Source organism: Tursiops truncatus, chromosome X, assembly GCF_011762595.2.
Source record: "Tursiops truncatus isolate mTurTru1 chromosome X, mTurTru1.mat.Y, whole genome shotgun sequence".
NCBI lineage: Eukaryota > Metazoa > Chordata > Mammalia > Artiodactyla > Delphinidae > Tursiops > Tursiops truncatus.
Window position 1 is genome coordinate 93,855,506 of NC_047055.1, and position 23,711 is coordinate 93,879,216.

General features: G+C 48.5%; 1 long non-coding RNA gene across 1 annotated transcript in view; it reads right to left on the minus strand.

Annotated features, from left to right (window-relative positions):
* Positions 1-7,729: 7,729 nt before the first annotated feature.
* LOC117310415 (uncharacterized) overlaps positions 7,730-23,711 on the minus strand; it is a 261,394-nt gene continuing 245,412 nt past the window's right edge. The window contains exons 16-18 of the long non-coding RNA XR_012329167.1: positions 19,228-19,310; positions 18,857-18,977; positions 7,730-8,255 (exon numbers count right to left, since the gene is read on the minus strand). This is a non-coding gene — a long non-coding RNA (uncharacterized lncRNA). The remainder of the gene's footprint in view (positions 8,256-18,856; positions 18,978-19,227; positions 19,311-23,711) is intronic.

The following is a 23,711-nucleotide window of genomic DNA, read 5'->3' on the forward strand; positions in this document are numbered from 1 at the left end:
TCTGAACTCCGCCTTTTGGACTTCTACGTCTATTTCTCAACTGGCCGGGACGAGAAGGAAGGAGTGTTATTAATTGACCCTCCTGAAACCCCAACATTTATCAATGTATTCCCAGAACCCCAAAGTGCCAGGAACATAACAGGGGCTCATTAATATTTGTTGAATGGAAAACAGTGACAGAGCAAAGATTCACACCCAGGTCTGCCTTCCTCCAAGGCCATGCCGCTTTTTCTAGACCCTGTCCAAGAGGGGAGGGGTGGAGAAAGACTGAGGGGCCGGGCCCCAGTGAAATGGTCTTGACGCCTGGCTCTCCTGCCCTTCTGCGAAGACGACATTCTCTGTGGGCCACAGCCCAGGGGCGAGGTCGCCAGCTGCCAGGTGGGGGAAGCCGGGGCTGGGCCGGGGAGGTGCAAATCTCTGCGCATTACCCTGCCAGCCACGTCTAATCACAACCCTGTGTGTTTTGACTGAGAAGCTCTACCTGCCTCTCGGGATTGATGTGAAGATTAATGCCTGTTTAGCAAATTACAGCTTCCCCAGCACCTCCTGCTCCTGGGAGAGAAGGAGCCTTGGAAACGGAAAATAAAAACAAACCTCAGCGCTCCGCTCCATGTCAAGGCTTGGCCACAGCAGCGACAGCTGGGCCCGACTCGACAGAGCGTGGAGGCTTAGCAAAGCGAGGTGAGGCCCGGGGCGCGCCAGCACGAAGGCAGAGGCCGTGCCAGGCCCACCCTCGGGTGCTGGGGCGCCCAGGGGCTGAGAGAGAGCATGGGTACGGCCAGGGCCTCCTGCGTCCTCTAAGGGCCAGAACAGAACGGGGAGTGGGGCGGGAAGGGGAGTCCTGCCCCCAACACCGGAGGGTGGATCAGTCTGCCCCTCTCTGAAGCTGTTTCTGTAGTCTCCAAGGCAGGGAGGTTGATTCCTTTCCTCTCAGGAACTCAGAGGGAGAATCTCGGGATTATGGCGACTTTTGCTCCATCTGAGGTTCTTGAGAGATGGATGTTGCAACTGCGCCAAGTAAATCCTCAGCTGATCACGTGCGAGTAAAGAGCCCCCAGGGAAGGCCGAGGACAGGTCTGAAGGGACAGAGCCTGCAGCAGGCGCAGCGGCGGCCCCCAACGGCGCTGGCACTCCCAGTTTCTGTGCGCACCAGCAGGGTCCTCTGTGCGCACGGGGACCTCCGCCGGAGCGCCAAGCTCTCAGCAGGCGCCCGCAGGAGTTAGAAGATAATTACTCAGCTCCTGGCCCTGAGATGCGGGACTCCAAGGCAAGCGTGTTGAACCCCGTGGCCCGTGGTGGTTAGCGGGCTGGGGACACAGAGCCTTCTCTATGGCTCAGGCCCCTTGCTCCCTCCATCCCTTCACCCTCTTCTAGATGAAGTCAGGGATCTGGAATCCCTGGACGCCTTATTCAAGAGGCCCGCCCCGGATGCACGGTCCTTGGGCATCTGGAGGACAGATCCTAAGGGGCCTCCACCAGGACTGGCTGTGGTTGGTTTGCAGGACTTTCGATGGCTTTACTTTAGTTCCTGTCCTAGCCCTAGCCCACAGCTCTGTTCCAGAGGTCGCCCAGGTCAGAAATGGAAAACCCTGGGGCTGGAAACCCAACCTGCTGATTTTGCAAATAAGAGGCCTGACTCCTGTGTGTGCCAAGAGGTGAAGAAGCCAGGTCTCGAACCCAGGCCTTTCTGGCTTCTGAGCCCACGCCTATGCTCTTCCCACCAAACCTCACACTGTTCCTCTAGGGGTCTAAAGAGCCAGACACCAGGTCCCGTCACGGACCCCAGGGGAGCTGCAGGTTGCCTCTAATCTTGGAAGGTCCATGTCCTTGTCTGCAAAGGAGGGCGAGAAGGACTCCCCGAAGTCTTCTGCTCCCAAGCCTGGATCTGCAGAGGGTTCTGTGCTCCAGCAGATAATGGCCTGTTGTGGGCCAGAAGGTTCAGGCCTCAAGGGTGGGCTCGGCATTATTTTCAGGGACTTGAGGTAGTTGATTTCTGATGGAGCAGGCTGTTCTATGGGTGAGTCCAGCTCCACCCCTGCCGGCGCCAATTCCCAGAAGCATCTATATCAGCCGTCTGTGACACTGACTCTCGTCAGGCCAGTTCCTGGAACATGGCTGCCCTGTTAGCTCCTTCTGCAGAAGAAACTACTGCAGTCCCGAGTGGCTAAAAACAACCGATTCCTTATATTGTACAATTTCATAGGTCAGGAATTTGGGTGGGGTCTGATTGCACAACTCTTCTGCTTCCGGAGGCCCTGAGGGAGGTCTCTCGGTGGCGTTCAGCTGGCAAGATGGATGGTTCTAGAAGTTTCCCTCACATATCTAGAACCTTGGCAGGGCTGGTTGGCAGGTCGGTCTCAGAGTGAGCTTTCCAGCATCAAGTCTCAGAGTAGTCGGACTTCTCACCTGAGGATCCCGGGTTCCAAAAGCGAATGTTCCAGAGAACCAGGAGAAAGTTATGTGGCCTTTTATGACCAAAAGCCTCAGAGGTGACATCGGGTGCTTCAGCGGTCACAAATCCACCCAGGTTCAAGGGGAGAGGCCATAAACCCCACCTCTCACTGGAAGGAGTGTCAAAGACTTTAAGGTCGCGTTTTTAAAGTGTTACAATGGCCCAGTGGTCCAAGTTGGCCCTCAGTGCTCCATGACCCACCCCTTCTTCCATACTCCTTCTGCCCTGCCCCCAGCCACTCCCCCACCAGCAAGATAGCCAATGTTCACCTCCTCTCTCAGGAAGGATCTGAAACACTCTTTCATCTAAGTGTCAGGATCTTCACGTGTTACTCCCCCGAGGGGCATTTTTACGTGAAAATTGTGGCCCGAGAATGGTGTGGCATACCCAAAGGAATGCATTGCTAATGGTGGAATTTCAGGCATCTACCGCAGGACAGTAGGGGATATATTTTTCGGCCAAGGGACTTTCTTGCTGCAGACAGCTGGCTGCTCAATCTGCCCTGAGCCCATAAACACCAAACTGTGGCCACTGGGGCTCTCAGAGCAGCCTGGACAGCAGCTTCTGCACAGCGGTTCCCCAGCCATCCCTGGGAATCAATACCCAGCCTGCAGAAGGGGAAGAGGTGATGTTTCTGGGCCACGCTGGTGGCCAGCTCAGAGCTACCCAGATGTAGTGCCGCACAGGCTAAGGGGTGAGAATGAAGGCAGTGTGTGCACAGAATTCAAGTTCCTTTGAAAGTTAAAACATTTATGTAGCATTGGCTCCCCCAGGGCGTTACGCCTCCTTTTCCTCATTATTTGGTTTCTCAGCACTAACCTGTGCATTAGAAACAAAGACCATGTCAAACAAAACAAAACAAACAATTATGGAACAATGACCTGATGTAGAATAATGCTAATTTCAAGGGGGGCAGGGCAGGGGAGAACCCTGCACTCCACCTGCTTCCGCTCTCCCTCTCCCTCCCTCTCTCCGTGTCTCTCCCTCTCTCCGTGTCTCTCTCTCTCTCTGTGTCTGTGTCTGTCTCTCTCTCTCTCTCTCTCCCTCTCTCTCTCTCTCTCTCTCTCTCCATATCACAGCAGGACTTGTTCATCTTATTAATTTTCTTGGTTTGGCCTAGCCCGATGTCAAGATGAAATGAGTATGGCCAGTACATTTCAATTTTTCAGATAAATCCCAGAAATTTCCACACAGGTTCCTTTTAACGTACCCCCCAACCCCTTTAAACCAAAGCTCGGAGTGCTTAGTTTCGGGGGAGAGACATCTGGGAGGTTCTGAGGGGAGGCACCAAAGACATTACCGGTCGGGTCGCTTTAAATGAGCACTTACTATGTGCAGGCACCGTTCTAAGCGTTTAAATTCTAAGTGGTTTCCGTGCCAAAACGTCAATGACAAAGGAGGATTCTGAGGCACGGAGAGCCTAAGCAAACAGCCCAAAGGCACAGAGCTGGGAGGTGGCAGAGGGGAGATCTGAACTCAGGTTGCCTGTTGCCAGTGTCTGCTAATCCACTAGATCACATACTGATTCTGGTCCTCTGCCTTTGGCCTGTACTTCTGAGATCAATTCCAAGCAAATTTAGGCCAAGGCTGATCTCAAATAGATGAGGGGGCCTTGTGCTGGCTGGTGAGGAGGAAGTAACTAAGAAGGCCGGCCTGGTGGGTACAGCCAACGGTGGCTCTGTTTTGGAAGCGTGAAGGGCTCTGGGCTGCTTGGAAAACAAAGCTAAAGCCCTCTGTTGTAAAATTGAGGAGAAGTGTTTGTCTGGACGGTGGAAACAGTGAGCTCTGCTCGACCCTGCAGCCATAAGGAGAGCTCCCTGGGCCTCCTCTTCTAGACCGAATTCCTCTAGGAACATTCCTCCCAAGCCACACAAAGGCTGCCCGTGTCATTAACCCTGGAAGGGCCAGACCCCTGGTACATGCTCTGTGGTTCAGCAAAGCAGACAGCTTCTGCCTGGACTTCACTGCGCAAAGAGCACCAGCGTCTGGCTGAGTTATTTCTGGGTCTTGGTACAAAGGACATTGCTAGGCGCCAGGGAATCCGGGGCCTGGTCCCGGCTTTGCTATAACTTGCTGCGGGATCTCGGGCATCTCACTTCTCCCTCAGCCTGAGTTTCTGTTTCTTCATCTACAGACTTGCATGATTTGACCTCCAAGTTCCCACCAGACCTGAAATCTTACACGATTCTTACACGAATCACAAAGGTGAGTCAACAAAACCTCTCAAACCCCAGGATCAATTTAAGCTGGGAGAGAGTAAGAGAGCATGGAGGGAAGAAGTCGACATAAGCTAGACAGTTTGGAAACAGGACAGGGGGACGAAGTTGTAGGATTCTCAGTCTGCAGAAGCATCATGCCCCGCCCCCTCACCCATGCCTCTCTCTCTGCCTTATGAGATTATGAGTCAAAATCCCTTTAATGGGGACAAATCTCTCATTGCAGAATGATTTCCATCCAGAAAGATTCAAATGCAAATCCTCCTGAGAGAGAATTACTTCACTGTTAACTTCATACTAAGGTATAAATGAGTGACACAAAATGTATTCGTAAGAGCAGCTTTTGAAAGTTGGGAGCCTGGGTCTAGGAGCTTGAAGACAGAGAGGAGAAAGAGCAACCCAGAGAGCAGAGGCTATAAAAAGAGTCCAATAGGGCTTCCCTGGTGGCGCAGTGGTTGAGAGCCCGCCTGCCGATGCAGGGGACACGGGTTCGTGCCCCGGTCCGGGAAGATCCCACGTGCCGCGGAGCGGCTGGGCCAGTGAGCCATGGCCGCTGAGCCTGTGCGTCCGGAGCCTGTGCTCCGCAACGGGAGAGGCCACAACAGTGAGAGGCCCGCGTACCGCAAAAAAATAAAAAAAAAAAAAGGGTCCAATAGCACAATTAGTCTACAGCCCAACACTGCTTTATACACCACTGTCCCCCTACTTCCCAGCTCTGATGCAGGAGCCATGTTGGGGAGATTTCTGGTTTCGAGAACCAGAGAGGAGAAGCCAATCAAGCCGAGATACTGGGGAGGCACCTGGAGGAGCTGGGTAACCAACCAGAAAGATGACCTTGTTTCCTCAAGGGCTGAGGAGGGAGACACGGTGCCCAGCTGGCTTGGAGCCCAAGGTAGAGGGGCGTGGGGAGGGAAGCCAGGAAATGCTGAGCTGGCAGGCGGGCACTGCCCGTGCACGGCCCTGCATACGTTTTGTGTCTTCAGGGTCCTCCCCTTGTAGGAAAGTAGTAGCTTGTGTTCTAACCAGCTGTCCCCATGTGTGATGTTTCGCGTGATTTACTAAAGGGGGAAAACATTTGTTTCTCAACGCAGACTTCCAAGAGAGCCCTGTGTGATGAATGACAGAGGAATCAGCACAGAGGCTGCTCGAGCCCTGGCCCTGATGGTAACCATCATGCTCTGAGTCTCAAGGAGGGAGGGGAACAGGGGCCGGAGCCCAGGCGCCCCCGAGCGGAGACAGAGCCGGATGGGGAGGAGGGACGGAACCAGTTGTGTCTGTCCCCAAGCTCCAGACTCATCCAGACTCGGCCAGAGGACCTTGGCCAGCAACAGGTCTGAGAAATCCATAGCAGAGCATCCGTCGTGGTGGCCTTAACGGGCAGGAATAATTCATGTTGTGAGGTCTGGTGCGAAGATGCACCTCCAGCACTTAGTACACAGTGAGCGCTCAAAAACTAATAGCACTGCCGCTGATTATCCTCTCCTGCAAGAGTGAGGTTCTTGAGGGTGTCCCCCTCCCACCTTCCTCAGCCCCCGGCCCTCCCCTCGGCTTCTGTTCCTTGCCTTTCGCTCCTCTGAACCCACTTGGAAAGGCTGGCTTTGCTGCATCGGCTGGCTGAGCCCCAGGGTCACGGCGCTCACTTAGCCCTGGGCGATGCTTGGCACGGTGGCGATGGTTTCCGGGTAACACTGCCCTCTCGGGAGCACCCCGGCTAGTGGGCGGGGATTTGAAGAGATCTGAAGGCTGAAGTTTGATATGGGCCTTTTGCCAAAGCAGCTGTCAGAACCAGGGCTGGGGACTATACAGATGGGATGGCGAGCGTGGCCAGGCCCCAAGCTCTAGACACTTCAGTCTCGGCGGCAGCAGCAGCGACAAATACTGGGATAGCCAGCTGGGCAGGGGCCCGGCGCGGCCTGGCCGACGGACTGTGCCACTGGGGATGCAGAAGGGTGGGGGGCAGCCGGGCCCCAGACCCCATGAGGGGCGTTCAGAGTCAGGATTCTGAAGTCATGCGGAAATCACAGGGCCCCTCCGATAGCAGACAGAGGACGAAGCAGGCAGCATGGAAGCCGAATTCCGTGCGGGAGCCCACGTCCAAGGTGGGGGCTTGGTCGGGAAGCCCCATTTCCAAAGACCTGGGCTCAAGGCAGGAGGGACAGAGCTGCTTGAGTCACCGGCATCTTCCCTGTCCCCTGCCTCACCCAGTGTCGATGGTACCACATCACGTCAAGAGCTTCCTAGAGGCCCGGATGGGGATGGACTTCTCTCAGTCCAGCCAGTGGCTAGAACAGCTCCAGGTGCAAAATGTGAACTTAATAACCAGCAACACAGGCGCCACAGAGAATGTACCGAGAAGCATCGTGGTGATGTCACTTTTACCAGCAGAGAATTCCATGGTTTTTATTTTGATCCCCAACACAATGGCCACGAGGGGCTGCAGCGCTCTGGCTTAGGAGCTCCATGGATGAAGCAGATGCCATGAGTTCCCATGGAGCAGAATTCGCCCATCCTGGTTTTCGCGGTTACGCTTGCAGAACGAAAGGATTTTTCCACAGCAATGTCATTTTAACAGCACCGTGGCAAGGAGCAGCAAGAGACCACCTCCGGCCTCCCAAGTGTACGGTGTTAACAGTTACCACGGGCACTACTTCTCCCGACTCCCCCCTCCACACACATAAATACACACACACATACAATACACACGCATACCTATATATATGCACACACAAATACATGCACACATCCAAACACCAAACACAAAAAGCTCACAGAAATGCATACACGTGTACACACAGAAACACAGACACAGATTCAGAGTCACCCACATCTTCTTGCTGAAACGTAGAGCTGCGGTATGGAGAAAGAGAGCAGACCAAGACCGCCTGTTCTTTAGGAAGTGACTGTGGATGGAGCCTCTTATCGACATTCGGGTAGAGACTCTCCGTCCTGCTGTGGTGGCTTCCAGCTCTTTTTGGACTCCGTGGGATAAAGGAAAGAGAGGCGGGCATCCCTGGGTCCCGCCTGGTTCCGTATTCCCAGACTGCGAAGGTTCTGGGCTCCTGGCAGAGGTGAACTCTGCCCCAAAACTATACCTGCCTGTGAGGTTGCCGGCAGAACCACGGATGGTACCATGTTATAAGCCTCAAACCTAAGTATGTCCCTGGGTCCTATTCACCATATGCATTCTGGCTTGCTTGGTCTTCCATTGACAGGATGGGAAAGGAGTTGTACCACTCAGGGTTCAGTGCAAGGAACAGAAACTGCTCGAGGTATTTTATGCAGAAAGGGATTTAATACAGGGAAGCCCGTGCTTTTACAAAATCATTGGAAGGTGTATTCGTTCCCTGAAGCCATCATAACAAACGACCACAACCTGGGTGGCTTAAAACAACAGAAGTGGGTCCTCTCACTATTCTGGAAGCCAGACGTCTGAAATCAAGGTCAGGTCACGCTCCCTCTGGAGGCTCTAGGGAAGAATCCTTTGCCTCTTTCAGTTTCTGGTGGCTGTCAGCATTCTTTGTAGCTGTATCACTCCCGCCTCTGTCTTCGCACGGCCCTCTTCTCCTCTGTGTTTTCTCCTCCTCTCTCTGTTATAAGGACATGTATCATTGGGTTTAGGGCCCACCTAGGTAATCCAGGATGATATCATCTCAAGATCTTTAACTTAATTACATCTATAAAGCCTCTTTTGCCAAATCAGGTCCCATGTACAGGTTCTAGGCATTAGGACGTGGACAGAGCTTCTGCGAGGCCACCATCCAACCCATTACAGAAGGGCTGTTGTGAAAACTCTAGGCTGGGTCTCCAGAAATGACTCCCAGAATCCTGCAATCCTGACCTGCCAGGGGAGTCACCAATGGAGCAGCTGTATTTAAAAATCCATTGCTGCTGGGCTTCCCTGGTGGCGTAGTGGTTGAGAGTCCGCCTGCCGATGCGGGGGACACGGGTTCGTGCCCCGGTCCGGGAAGATCCCACATGCCGTGGAGCGGCTGGGCCCATGAGCCATGGCCGCTGAGCCTGCGCGTCCGGAGCCTGTGCTCCGCAACGGGAGAGGCCGCAACAGTGAGAGGCCCGCGTACCACAAAAAAAAAAAAAAATCCACCGCTGGAGCTGTGAGTTTGCAATCAGGAAGCTTCCCCAGCTGCTGCAGCAACTGCCTCTGGACACTGACAAAACTGGTGAGCAGACACTGGAACGCTGCTACGGGAAATTCCGTGTTTTCTTCAGTCCATCAAGGGCCAGGCAGAGCTGACTACACAGAGTAGATGGTTGTGGTGGACTCCTGTTCGTTGTCCATCTAGTATTCGCTCACTTAATTTCCAGGAAAACCTTCTGATTTTCAACTGGGGGGCCACTCTGTATCAGCTGTCAATGGCTGTGTAACAAACTCTTCCCAAACTTCATGACTTCAAACAATAACCATTATTTCTCATGGTTCTGTGAGTGGACTAGGCTCAGCTGGGTGGTTCTTCTGCTCCTTGTGGTGTCTGGAGGCCCAGCTGGTCTGGACCGTCCAAGATGGCTCCACCCACACAGCTGGCAGGTAGTGCTGGGTGCTGGCAGGGAGATCAGCTGGGGATACTGGCCAGGGCTCCAAGATTCTCCCCCACGTGGGCCTCTCCACATGGCTGCCTGGGCTTCCTCACAGCATTCTGTGAGGGTGTGTTCCAAGCAAGCGAAAGCAGAATCCACAGATCTCGTAAGGCCCAGCCTTGAAATTTACACAGTGTCACGTCTACCATATGTTTGGGGTCAAAACAAGGCGTAAGGCTGGTCTAGATTCAAGGGGAGGGGAAATGGACTCTACCTCTCAATGAGAGGAGTGGCAAAGAAGTTGTGGGCAGCTTTTCATCCACCACTCACCCCTAACTACTCTCAAGCCATGGGGTTCTGGGGGAGCTGACACCCCTGCCTGGAGTGGTATGTGACTCATGCCCAGCCTATCAGAACATCTTTTCCCCAGCATCAGTGATTGGATCAGGCAGGGATGGTTACCTGATGCAAGTCAGGTCAAAATGGTAATCAGACTCACTCTGGGGACTTTCATTAGAGCTCTCAGGAAAATATCCTCGTTACTTTCCATGCCAAACTTGAACCAGAGTACATATGAGGAGATGCTGCCACCATCTTGCCATCAGTAGGGAATCTAAGCATGAAGCCAGGGCCAGGAGGAGAGAGAGGGAGAAACTGAGTCCCAATGGCACGGTTTAATTCCTGAATACAGCAAAGTCTCATCCAACTTGGACAGCTGGTGGGCGTCCCCGAGCTGATCCTGCTGCCAGGAAAGGTGCCAGGGAAATCGGTTGGGGCCCTACCTGTCCTTCCTCACCACCCACTGCCAGGTGGCATGTTAGAATGAAAGCAAACTTCAGGTGGAATTTGACCAGCTAGATGATGATTATTAGGAAGCAGGTACAAGGACAGTGCTACAACCTGTTCTTGCAGGCTTGGTAACACCCACTCCATCTGCAGGTGCTCCAATATGCACTCTGCACACAGCGTCCTTCTGACGGAGATGCAGTGATACTCTCTTGGTGGCGTCAGCCGAACTTCTGGGGGAACCAGGCACCACAGTCCTCTGGACATGGGAAGACGGTAGGAGGCCAAATGGAACTCCAGATTAGAGCACCGTGCTGAGGGTGTCAGGAGCCCGTAATCTTTTTCATTCATTCATTCATTCATTCATTCATTTTTGGCCACGTTGGGTCTTCATTGCTGCACGTGGGTTTTCTCTAGTTGCGGCGAGCGGGGGCTACTCTTCATTGCGGTGCACGGGCTTCTCATCGTGGTGGCTTCTCTGGCTGCGGAGCACAGGCTCTAGGTGCACGGGCTTCAGTAGTTGTGGCACGCGGGCTCAGTAATTGTGGCTCGCGGGCTCTAGAGCACAGGCTCAGTAGTTGTGGTGCACAGGCTTAGTTGCTCCGGACCAGGGCTTGAACCCGTGTCACCTGCATTGGCAGGCAGATTCTTAAGCATTGCGCCTCCCGGGAAGTCCCCCCATAATCTTTTTTTATTATTGAAGTATAGTTGATTTACAATGTTGTGTTAGTTTCAGATGTCCAGCTAGGTGACTCAGTTATACGTATACATAGATCCATTCTTTCTCAGATTCTTTTCCATTATAGTTGATTATAAGATACTGAATATAGTTTCCTGTGTTATACAGTAGGACCTTGTTCTTAAACCATGTTTCTTGATATTTCTAAGATACCTGTGCTAATTAAAGGTCTTTCTGGTGTCAATTTCTTTCTTTTTCTTTTCTTTTTTTTTTTGCGGTACGCGGGCCTCTCACTGTTGTGGCCTCTCCCGTTGCGGAGCACAGGCTCCGGACGTGCAGGCTCAGCAGCCATGGCTCACGGGCCCAGCGGCTCCACGGCATGTGGGATCTTCCCGGACCGGGGCACGAACCCGTGTCCCCCGCATCGGCAGGCGGACTCTCAACCACTGCGCCACCAGGGAAGCCCTTTTTCTTTTTTTTTTTGGTGTAGATTTAGATCTGGAGATGTGAAGTACTTCAGTAGCCACTTCTGGAGTCTGGGTTCCTGATTAGTTTCTTCCAAATGCTAATTAACTGCCCCTAGAGTAGCTATACTTACATACACACACACACACACACACAACTCTGTACACATAGAGATGTCTTACGGTGACTTATCACACAGATAATATAACACCGTTCTGGTAGAATGAGATGCCACATGCAACCTTTTTATAAGAAGCTCTCCCTTTCCCTGATTTCACCGAGAGGGAAGGCAGATGACTAACAATGAAATCTTTGAACCCATCAGGGGAGGCGCTGTGATGTGAGCGAGACACAGGGAATCTCATTCTGGGGTCCTTCAAAGACCATGGAGAGGACCCAGGGTAGCAAGGAATCCTCTGAATCATGAGGAAAATGATTGGTGTCCATGCATGTGTGCATTCAGGGTGTGGAGGTGGGGAGAGGGTGGCAACTTCTATCAGATTCTAAGAGGGTCTTGACACCCGCAACGTGTTAAGATTCTCCGAACTCGGCACAGTTGGGCAGAGCAGGTGTAAAGAAACATCTTGCCTGGAGATGGCCTGGGCAAGCTTTAGCAATTTCCCAGTAGAGTCAGATCTATCGGTCCAGGACTTGTGCTCTTAAAGGAGATTTCAAAAGAATCACGCAGGGTCAGAGGGTGGGTTAAACGTCGAGCATTTGAGAAGCAAGCATGTTTAAAATTTTCTTTTTAGTTTTTCAGAGTTTTCAATTGTAGTAAAAACCACATCATATAAAATTGACCAAGCATTTTTTAAGGGGACAGTGCAGATTCACATCGTTGTGCAACAGATCTCCAGAACTTTTGCATCTTGCAAAACTGAAACTGTTCTCACTGAACAATAACTCCTCTTCTCCTCCTCCCCAGTGCCTGGCAACCACCCTTCTATTTTCTGTCTCTACGGATTTGACCATTCAAGCTACGTCATACAAGTGGAATCATACAGTCTGTTTTTATGGGATTGGCTTCTTTTATTTAGCATACCGTTCTCAGGGTTTATCTACGTAGCGGCACATGGCAGAATTTCCTTCCTTTCTAAGGCTGAATAATATTCCATTGTGTGGACAGACCACATTTTGTTTATCCACTCATCCTTTGTTGGACACTTGGGTTGCATCCACCTCTTGGCTACCGTGAATAATGCTGCTATGAACATGGGTGTGAAAAATCTCTCTTCTCTGCTTTCAACTCTTCTGCATAAATACCCAGAAGTGGAATTGCTGGATCAGCCGGTAGTTGTATTTTTAATTTTTGAGAAACCGCCATACTGTTTTGCATAGTGGTAGGAGCAATAGTGTTTTTAGCGGAACCTAGGGTCACTCAGAGAGTAAGGCACAGAAATTCTGGTCTCCTTTAAAATCGTTTTTTTGGGGGATGGGAAGGCAATACGGGGTCCTTATATGGTTAGGAGCAGGCAGACAGAACTGGGTTTGAACCTTAGCTCCATGACCAAGTGGTTCTGTGACAATCTCTTTAGGTCATTATCTACTCAGCTATAAAATGGGTAACCGCAGAACTCAGCATCATTAAGATTAACTAAGATCACGTATAGGTCACTAAGGATGGAGACCCAGGGTGGATGGGGCTTCCGCTCAGGAAAACACATCAACGTTTTCACGAAGAAGGACCACAGCAGGCCAGCACCCAGAATGGAGAAGTTGGAACACAGGGAGATAACTTGCTCTGGGACCAGAGACATGAGAAATTTGAGTTTTCCACAGGCAGGCGGAGACTCCTCCAGGCTTGGGCAAGAGAGTTGGAGGGAGAAAGGTCTCAAAAGGGAGAGGAAGTAAACTGCAAAACTGCAGCCCTCGGAGGCTTAGGTGACAGAGGCCAGAGATGGATGCCTAATGAGGGTAGTCAGCCAGGATATTGTGGGACATTCGCTTTGAAGTTCCTTCTGCACATGGGCCCTTTGAGAGCTCTTTCTCGGTTTGCTATGGACCTTTGGGTCTCGTGGATGCGCGCCCCATAGACATTCAAAGCCAGGTGTTTCGCGGACTCATACCTCCGGTGCAGGTCTTAAAAGTTGGGGTTCCCGATGTGGGGTTTAAACCCTTCACTCCTCAGGGAGAAGCTCCGGGCTTGTGAGTTCCCTCCTGATGGTGGGTCGCCATGCCAGGGTGGGGTTTATGGTGACAGTGTGTCTCAGCCTTTCCTTCCCTCCTTTTTTCTGGCTGTGCAGCATGGCTTGCAGGATCCTAGTTCCCGAACCAGGGATTAAACCCAGGCCTCCGGCACTGCAAGCACAGTCCTAAGCACTGGACCGCCGGGGAAGTCCCGTCCTTCCCTCCTCGATGTGGCTCTTTTCTGGTTTGCTGACGTGAAGGAGCTGCTCAGCTAGTTTTCTGAGGAAACGGTTCCACGTGTAGCTATAGATTTGGTGTGTCCGTCCTTAGGTGGCTTCTCGTCCTTCACTGTCCTGTGACCGCCCACCATCACCTCCAAACCTTCAGTACAAGGCTGCTACATTTCACAGGCCAGGGGGCCACACCACCACTTTAATTTAACAAACACTTCTTATACTCAGTGCCGGGCATGCGTCAGGCACTGTTAGAATCAGTTCTCAAACACCGACCCTCACAGCAACCAGAGGAGGAAACGGGCACGGGCAGTTACGTAACTCGTCCAAGGTCTCAGAGCTGGTCAGTGGCAGTGCTGGGATTCTAGCCTAGACCGTGCGGCTCCGGGGTCCCCGTTCCCAGCTACTCTACTGCTTCTCAACGGGGGAGTCAGGAGCGCGCAAGACGGGCAGCAGGAGCTGGGGGAGGGGCGGGATTTGCAGCCACCTGGAGACTGTGCACGTCTGAGATTCCTCAGCCACGCTTCAGCCACAGTGGCTTCCCTTGGATATGAAGGAAGAGAACTGTGGGCTGTCTGATGACACGGGACTGGCAGGGGGGTCAGCGCTCAATAAATAAGGTCGCCGCTCAGCATCACCACCCCTCCCAATCACTTCTGACCACATCCCTCCTTTGAATTGCACACCTTCGGCAACAGGGTCAGAATTCAACTTCCCACTTCTGCCGGGGTGCCAGGAAGGACCAGCTCCCTTTGCCACCTCTCTCTCCAGACCCCATGACTCACAGCTCCAGGAGTGGGATGGTCCCCATGCAGCTGAGAGAACATCCCCTAAGGCCACATGAGTCCTGGCTGTGTGGTGTGTGTCGTCTCTGCCCCTGCTCCCCGCCTCCAATGACAAAAGGAAACAAAGAGGATGAAAAGGAAACACCAGAGAAAGAAGAAAAAGGAAAAGACAGGGAAAGAGTACTCCTTTCCCTCCTCTCTGCCCTTAACCTTGACCTGCTGAGCAGTGGTTGCCATTGCCGCTTCCAGCCTTGGACGTCTCATCTCTCTGATAGTTCAAGTCCCCAGAGCAAGGTCTGAGGCACCTTTCTCTGCATCTTAAGGTGAGATCAAGTAGGCAGCCAGCAGCCAGAAAATAACTCGAGAGGAGAACAAAGAAGTATTCTGATGCTTTTAAAATTTGTTTTCTGCACAGGCTTATGAGCAGGCAAACGCTGTAAGTGTACACGAGTGGAAAGCGTCGCCAAATTATAGAAAACACTCCCTGCGTGTGCTATGGACTCGTTCCTGGCCTCCTCCCCGATTCCTCCTACCTTCAAAATTAATTTCATCAGCCGGAAGGAAGATCTCAGAAGTGCGTTCTCTCAAAACAAGTCGTTCTTCATCTGAATAATGGAGACTTTGGCTCGAAAAACAACTATACGGCATGAACGTGGCAGCGGGGTGTGGGCAGGTGAAACGGACGGTGGGATTCTTCTTGGAAACACTGACTCCAGGGGAAGCAGAAGGGAAGCCCCTCTTCAGGCAGGCTGGTTCCTTACTGCAAACAGTGTCCCCAGGCTTGAGCCGCTCTACTGCTGTCACCTCCAATCTTGAACTCCAGCTCCACCCTCGGGTCCTGAGCTAAACTGTTCCCTTAGCTTTTGACCTAGCAATTGGACTTCTAGAAAGTAATCCTTCAGATCGATTTGCCCATTTGCAGAAAGATACGTGCACGGAGCTGCTCATTGCTGCATTGTTCATAACAGGCCAAACCTGGAAGCAACCTAAATGGCCATCGGAAGAGGACTGGCTAAATTAAACATGGCGCACCCAGACTTTCGAATGATAAACAGACCTTCAGTATGTGCTGATGGGAAAAGGTCTGGGAGCCATACTGCTGGCTGAAGAATGTTCCGTGCAGACCAGTGTGCGACAGTATTGTCCCAGTCTTCGTTGGATTTCCCCCAAAGCACACCTTGAGACAAGAATCTGGGTGCATGTCATTATTTGGGAGGTGATCCAGGAAGCACAGTGAGGAAGAGGGAAGCGAGACAGGGCGGGGCGATGCCGATAAAGGCTGTATCAGTGAGTGGGTTCCTGCTGTAGGCATCTGGGGCTCAGTCCCGTGGGGACCCTCTAAGGGTCTGTGTGGAACGCGCCTCAGGACCATGCCACCAAGGGGCTAGGAAGCTGGGGTATTTATCCACCAACTCCAGTCCTTCATTGGTCGAGGGGCATTCATTCCTGGACACTTACTTCCAGCCAACCCCAAGTTCCAGCAGATATCTCCTTGGCCAGCGATCATCCTGACACAGAGAGATACAGGAAGAGGTAAACTTTGATAGAAATGTCTGCAGGTGCCTCTGGGAGTGGGTGGAGGTGATCCAGGGGAGGTGAGTGGGTACGACAGATAGCATCTGCTGTGGTCCCATCTGTGTATCAAAAGAAATTCTAGGGATGTGGGCCTGAAGGCCTAGGGCATATACTGCGGAGAGGCCCTTTTCACCTAGAACCCTTCTACAGGGTTTGCATTTTAAAAAACAGACCCCTATATGCCTTAAATCACTGAAAAAATGGTTAATCATTTTAAAACTGCTCTCTCCACAGCTACTACAACCCCGACTGAACGGTTCTGCCCTCCTTGAGTCTCTTCCAGGACCAAACAATAATTCCTCACTTGTCTTATGTGCTGTCCGGCATGAAGCCCAGCAAAATACACCTCACATGTACGATCGAAGCTGAGCCCTAGGACTACCCTGGGAAGTGGGAAGTCGAGTCCCAACTTTAGAGATGGGGACACAGAGGCTTAAAGAACCTAACTTTAACTTGGTCAAGGTCATACAATAAGAGTGGGGGTCCATGTGTGGAACCAGAATTTGAACTAAACCTGCCTGGCTTCTGAGCCTGTGCCTGCAGCCATGATGATGTTTCCATAGCTTTTCCTCCTTCTCTCTGGGGGACACTTTAATTCTCCTTCAGGCCAACCATTTTCCCCTCCCCACATGCTTAACAAGTTACTGACAAAAGACCCCGAATAGCCAAAGCAATTCTGAGAAAGAAAAATGAAGCTGGAGGAATCAGGCTCCCTGACTTCAACTATACTACAAAGCTACAGTCATCAAAACAGTATGGTACTGGCACAAAAACAGACATATAGATCAATGGAACAGGATAGAAAGCCCAGAAATAAATCCAGACACCTATGGTCAATTAATCAATGACAAAGAAGGCAAGACAATACAATGGAGAAAAGACAGTCTCTTCAATAAGTGGTGCTGGGAAAACTGGACAGCTACATTAAAAGAATGAAACTAGAACATTCTCTAATGCCATACACAAAAATAAACTCAAAATGGATTAAAGACCTAAATGTAAGACCGGATACTATAAAACTCTTAGAGGAAAACATAGGCAGAACACTCTATAACATAAATCACAGCAAGATCCTTTTTGACCCATCTCCTAGAGAAATAGAAATAAAAATAAACAAATGGGACCTAATGAAACTTAAAACGTTTTGCACAGCAAAGGAAACTGTAAACAAAACAAAAAGACGACCCACAGAATGGGAGAAAATATTTGCACATGAAGCAACCAACAAGGGATTAATCTCCAAAATATACAAACAGCTCATGCAGCTCAATATCAAAAAAACAAAAAAAACAAAACAAACAAACAAACAAAAAAAAACAAACAACCCAATAAAAAAATGGGCAGAAAACCTAAATAGACATTTCTCCAAAGAAGACATACAGATGGCCAAAAAGCACATGAAAAGCTGCACAACATCACTAATTATTAGAGAAACGCAAATCAAAACTACAATGAGGTATCATTTCACACTGGTCAGAGTGGCCATCATCAAAAAGTCTACAAACAATAAATGCGGAGACGGCGTGGAGAAAAGGGAACCTTCCTACACTGTTCGTGGGAATGTAAATTGGTACAATTATTATGGAGAACAGTACGGAAGTTCCTTAAAAAAACTAAAAATAGAACTACCATATGATCCAGCAATCCCACTCCTGGGCATATATCCAGGGAAAACCATAATTCGAAAAGATACATGCACCCAACGTTCATTGCAGCACTGTTTACAAGAGCCAAGACATGGAAGCAACCTAAATGTCCATTGACAGAGGAATGGATAAAGAAGATGTGGTACATAAATACAACGGAATATTATTCAGCCATGAAAAGGAATGAAATAATGCCATTTGCAGCAACATGGATGGACCTAGAGATTACCATACTAAGTGAAGTAAGTCAGATAGAGAAAGACAAATATCACATGATATCACTTATATGTGGAATCTGAAAAAATGATACAAACGAACTTATTTACAAAACAGAAACAGACTCACAGATTTCAAAAACAAACTTATGTTACCAAAGGTGGGGGGGAGGGATAAATTAGGAATTGGGATTAACATATACACACTACTATATATAAAATAGTTAACCAACAAGGACCTACTGTATAGCACAGGGAACTCTACTCAATAATCTGTAATAACCTATATGGGAAAAGAATCTGAAAAAGAATGGATATATGTATATGAATAACCGAATCACTTTGCTGTACACCTGAAACTAACACAACATTGTAAATCAACTATACTCCAATATAGAATGAAAATTAAATTTAAAAAGAAAAAGAAGAAGCTACCAGTCCCTCATCAGCCAGACACAGTGTTGGGACAGGGAAGGACAGTGTTGAATGGAGTCATCCCCTCTGGCTAAATTGTATCCCCCACCAAAATATACAGGCAGACTTCGGAGATACTTTGGGTTTGGCTCTAGACCACCGCAATAAAGTGAATATTACAATAAAGCAAGTCACACCCATTTTTGGTTTGCCATTGCATATGAAAGTTACGTTTACACTATACTATAGTCAATTAACAATCTATTGACCGGAGACGTATTAATACATCTTTTGCTACCCGAACCTTATTGACCGGAGACATGTCAATACGTTTTTAGAGAGTGATACAATTAACATCACCATGCGAAGCTGTTAGAGCTTAAAATTGATCAAGGGTCCATTATACAACTTATGATTCTCACTATCATTCACATTTTGCTCCTTTAGGTTTTTGTTCCAACCTTGTGTATATTATAAATGCAAGTTTACTACCGTAAAATTTTCAAAAATGACGCGTCGCAAAGTTTGGAGTGAAGAAAAATTTCCTGGTGAATTTTATGCAGATACCAATACTTTCTCTGATTGTCCGAGCAACATATATACTAGCATCTCAGAAGATGACAGTTCTTCAGAATATAGTTCTGATTCAGACAATGTGAATATTAGACCAAACAAAAGACAAAAAACCTTAGTGATTGATTCTGATACGGAAAATGAAAATGAAACTCACGGTGCTGGAGAATGCTCCTTTGCTTCTACAGAAGAGTGGATTGAAAATTCGAAGACTTCACATTTCACGAAAATTAGAAGACTTTACAGGTGTGTCAGGTGTAACTATTGAATATAATAACCTGCAAAGTGTTAGTAAAACAACAGAATTAATTTTTGGAACGGCTTTTTCAAGTTGGTCGCTTCTCAAACAAACTTGTATCACCAACCCAATGAAAAATCATATAAAAAGTATGATAAGGCTTTAAAATGGACTGATGTAACCAATAGTGACACGGAGAAGTTTCTTGGATTAGTAATTTTGATGGGACAAGTAAGAAAGTCACACTGGAAAGAATATTGGCCAACTGATCCCTTACTTGAAACACCTACCTTTCCAAAGGTTATGACGAGAAGAAGGTTCAAACAAATAATGACATTTCTTCACTTTAACGATAACTCAGAAGCTCCGCTTCCTGCAGACAGAATTTCGAAAGTTAAATCTCTTTTGTATTATTTTCTACCAAAATTTCAACCGATCTACATACCCAAACAAGGCTATCACTTGAGGAGGCAAAGATAAAGTGGAGAGGACGACTCAGATTCAAAACCTATAATCCCGGAAAACTTACAAGATATGGAATTTTGGTCAGGGTGCTTAGCGAAAGTGAAACTGGATATATACGCAACCTTGAGATTTACACGGGTGAAGGAAAGAAACTGCAAGAAACAATATTATCGGTCCTACAACCTTATCTTGGTTCATGGCACCATATTTACCAAGACAATCATTACAACAGTGTGTCCACATCTGAAATATTGTTGAAAAATAAAACCAGAGTTTGTGGGACTATAAGAGAGTCGTGGTCTACCAAACCAATTAAAGGAGAAAGCTAAAAATCTACAGAGGGGGGAAATGACATTCTTACAGAAGGGAGAAGTGATTCTTCTTATATGGAAAGACAAGAGGCTAGTCCGCATGGCGACATTATTCATGACTCCTCCACAGCATCTACAGGAAAGTTAGGAGGACTGGACATCAGATGACTAAGCCCACTTGTATATTAGAGTACGACAAATATATGAAAGGAGCTGATCGATCTGATCAATATCTGGCAAACTCCAATATCCTCTGGAAAACTGGAAAATGGTATAAGAAAGTGGGTTTCTATTTGATTAATTGTGGTGTATTCAATGCGTTTAAAATTTATTGTAGCCTGGGCTTCCCTGGTGGCGCAGTGGTTGAGAGTCCGCCTGCCGATGCAGGGGACACGGGTTCGCGCCGTGGTCTGGGAAGATCCCACATGCCGCGGAGCGGCTGGGCCCGTGAGCCATGGCCGCTGAACCTGCGCGTCCGGAGCCTGCGCTCCGCAATGGGAGAGGCCACAACAGTGAGAGGCCACAACAGTGAGAGGCCCGTATACCGCAAAAAAAAAAAAAAAAAAATTTATTGTAGCCTTAGTGCACAGAATAAAAAGACTTACAAGCAATTTTTGTTAGAGAATGGGTAACTGACAATCCTGGTGAACGTAGTGGTAGTCCCGCACCTGGTCCTTCTTGTGGCATTTCTGAAAGAGCCCCCTGCAAAGACCCACCCTGTCGACCACCAGGTAAAATAAACGAACATCTTCTAGAGGAAATAATACCCACAGGACTAAAATTAAAAAAAGCCGCCAGAAAGTTTAGAGTCTGCTCTTCCAGGGGAAAGCACAGTGAAACACGGCATATTTGTAATAGATGTTCTGTTCCCCTGCACAGAGGTGCCTGCTATACCGCCTATCACACTCTAACGAAATATTAGAATGCTTTAGTAAGACATGTTCAAAGTTTCAAATAAATACATTAAGTGCAAAAATGTTGTTGATATTTACTCAAACGTGGGTGTTTCAATATTCACTTACAGAACAAATCGCCGGCCACAGGCGTTAGTTTCTGCAAAAATCCCCCGGGCAATAATGTGTTAAGTGGTGCAATAGCACTATGTCTTTAAAAATGTACATATCTTAATGTAAAAATACGTCATTGCTCAAAAAACGCAAACCAGCATCTGAGTCTCCTGTGAGTCGTAACCTTTTTGCTGGTGGAGGGTCTTGCCTCTATGTTGACGGCTGCTGACTGATCAGGGTGGTAGTAGCTGAAGGTCGGGGTGTCCGTGGCAATTTCTTAAAATGAGACAATGAAGTCTGCCACGTCAATCGACTCTTCCTTTCACAAACGATTTCTCTGTAGCATGTAATGCTGTTTGATAGCATTTTACCCACAGTAGAACTTCTTTCAAAAACTGGAGTCAATCCTCTCAAACCCTGCCGCTGCTTTATCAACTAAGTTTATGTAATATTCTAAATCCTTTGTTGTCATTTCAATAATCTTCACAGCATCTCTGCCAGGAGTAGTTTCCATGTCTAGAAACCACTTCCTTTGTTCATCCATAAGAAGCAACTCTTCATCCGTTACAGTTTTATCATGAGATTGCAGCAACTCAGACACATCTTCAGGCTCCACTTCTAATTCTAGTTCTCTTGCTATTTCCACCACATCTGCAGTTCCTTCCTCCACTGAAGTCTTGAACGCCCCAGTGTCATCCAAGAGGGTTGGAATCAACTTCTCCCAAATCCCTGTTAATGTGATATTTTGACCTCTTCCCACAAATCACGAAAGTTCTTAATGGCATCAAGAATGGTGAATCCTTTCCAGAAGGTTTTCAATTGGCTTTGCCCAGATCCATCAGAGGAATCACTATCTGTGGCAGCTATAGCCTTATGAAATGTATTTCCCAAATAATAAGACTTGAAAGTCGAAATGACTCCTCGATCCATGGGTCGCAGAATGGATGTTACGTTAGCAGGCATGAAAACAACATGAATCTCACCGCATATCTCCATCAGAGCATTTGGGTACACTGTAATATTTTGAAACAAATCTTTTTTTCTGAGCAGTAGGTCTCGACAGTGGGCTCCATATATTCAGTAAACCATGTTGTAAACAGATGTGCTATTATCCAGGCTTTGTTGTTCTATTTATAGAGCAGAGGCTGAGTAGATTTAGCATAATTCTTTAGGCTCCTAGGATTTTCGGAACGGTAAATGAGCATTGGCTTCAACTTAAAGTTGCCAGCTGCATCATCAGCTCCTAACAAGAGAGTCACCCTGTCCTCTGAAGCCAGGCACTGACTTCTCCTCTCTAGCTATGAGAGTCCTACATGGCAGCTTCTTCCAATAGAAGGCTGTTTCGCCTACACTGAAGATCTGTTGTTTGGTGTAACCACTTTCATTAATGATCTTAGCTGGATCTTCTGGGTAACTTGCTGCAGCTTCTGTATCAGCCCTTGTTGCTGCACCTTGCACTTTGACGTTCTGGAGACAGCTTCTCTCCTTCAGTCTCGTGAACCAACCTCTGCTAGCTTCACACTTTTCTCCTGCAGCTTTCTCACCCTCTCAGCCTTCATAGAATTGAAGAGAGTTAGGGCCTTGCTCTGGATTAGGCTTCGTCTTAAGGCAATGTTGTGGTTGGTTTGAGCTTCTATCCAGACCACTAGAACTTTCTCCATATCAGCAATAAGGTTGTTTGCTTTGTTATCATTTGTGTGTTCCCTGGAGTAGCACTTTTGATTTCCTTCAAGAACTTTGCCTTTGTATTCACAACTTGGCTAAGTGTTTCATGCAAGAGGCCTAGCTTCCGGCCTATCTTGGCTTTCGACGTGCCTTCCTAAGTTCATCATTTCTAGCTTTTGATTTAAAGTCAGAGACATGCGACCCTTCCTTTCACTTGACCATTTAGAAGCCACTGTAGGGTTATTCATTGGCCTAATTTTGATATCGTTGTGTCTTGGGAATAGGGAGGCCCAAGGAGAAGGGGAGAGATGGGGGAATGGCCAGGCAGTGGAGAGATCAGAACGCACACACAACATTTATCGATTAAGTTCGCCATCTTACATGGGTGCGGTTCGTGGCACCCCGAAACAATGACAATAGTAACACCCAAGACCACTGATCACAGATCACCATAACGAATATGATAACAGTAAAAAAAGTTTGAAATATTGCAAGAATTACCAAAATGCGACTCAGAGAAACGAAGTGAGCAAACGCTATTGGAAAAATGGCACTGTTCAACTGAGGGTTGCTACAAACCTTCAATTTGTAAAAAACACAGTATCTGTGAGGTACCATAAAGCGAAGTGCAATAAACGAGATATGCTTGTATGTTGAAGTCCTAACCCCCCAGTACTTCAGAATGTGACCTTATTAGGATATAAGGTTTGCAGAGGTAATCACGTTAAAATGAGGTCATTAGAGTGGGCCCTAGTCCAGTATGACTGGTGTCCTTATAAAAAGGGGAAATTTGGAGACAGACACACACCAAGGAACGCCAAAGATTGCCAGTAAACCACTAGAAGCTAGGGGAGAGGCCTGCGACAGATTCTCCCTCACACCCTCAGAAGGAACCAGCCCTGCCCGCACCTTGATCTTGGACTTCTAGCCCCCAGAACGATGGGACAAGACATTTCTGTTGTTGACACCACCCAGTTTGCAGTACTTTGTTATGGGGGCCCTGGGAAACTAGTACACCCTCTTTCAAAGCTGTCACTACCTTGTCATCTTCCACTCTGGCAGGAATTAGCCTCCCAATTCAGAAATCTAGGGAACATGGGATAGAAGGCAGTTTTTAAAGTCCCCATCCCACCTCTGACTTTTTCCCCAGATGGGTTGAAATGTCCTGTTGCTGATGAGAGGGCATCTAGAAATGAATAGTTCTAGCCAAAGGCTTCCAGAATCACATAACTCATCGTGTCTTTGATGGCTGAATGAATGAATCAATGAATGAAGTCATAAATCGCTAATGCCCTTAGCCTTGCTCTAAATAGAAGCTTCTCTGCT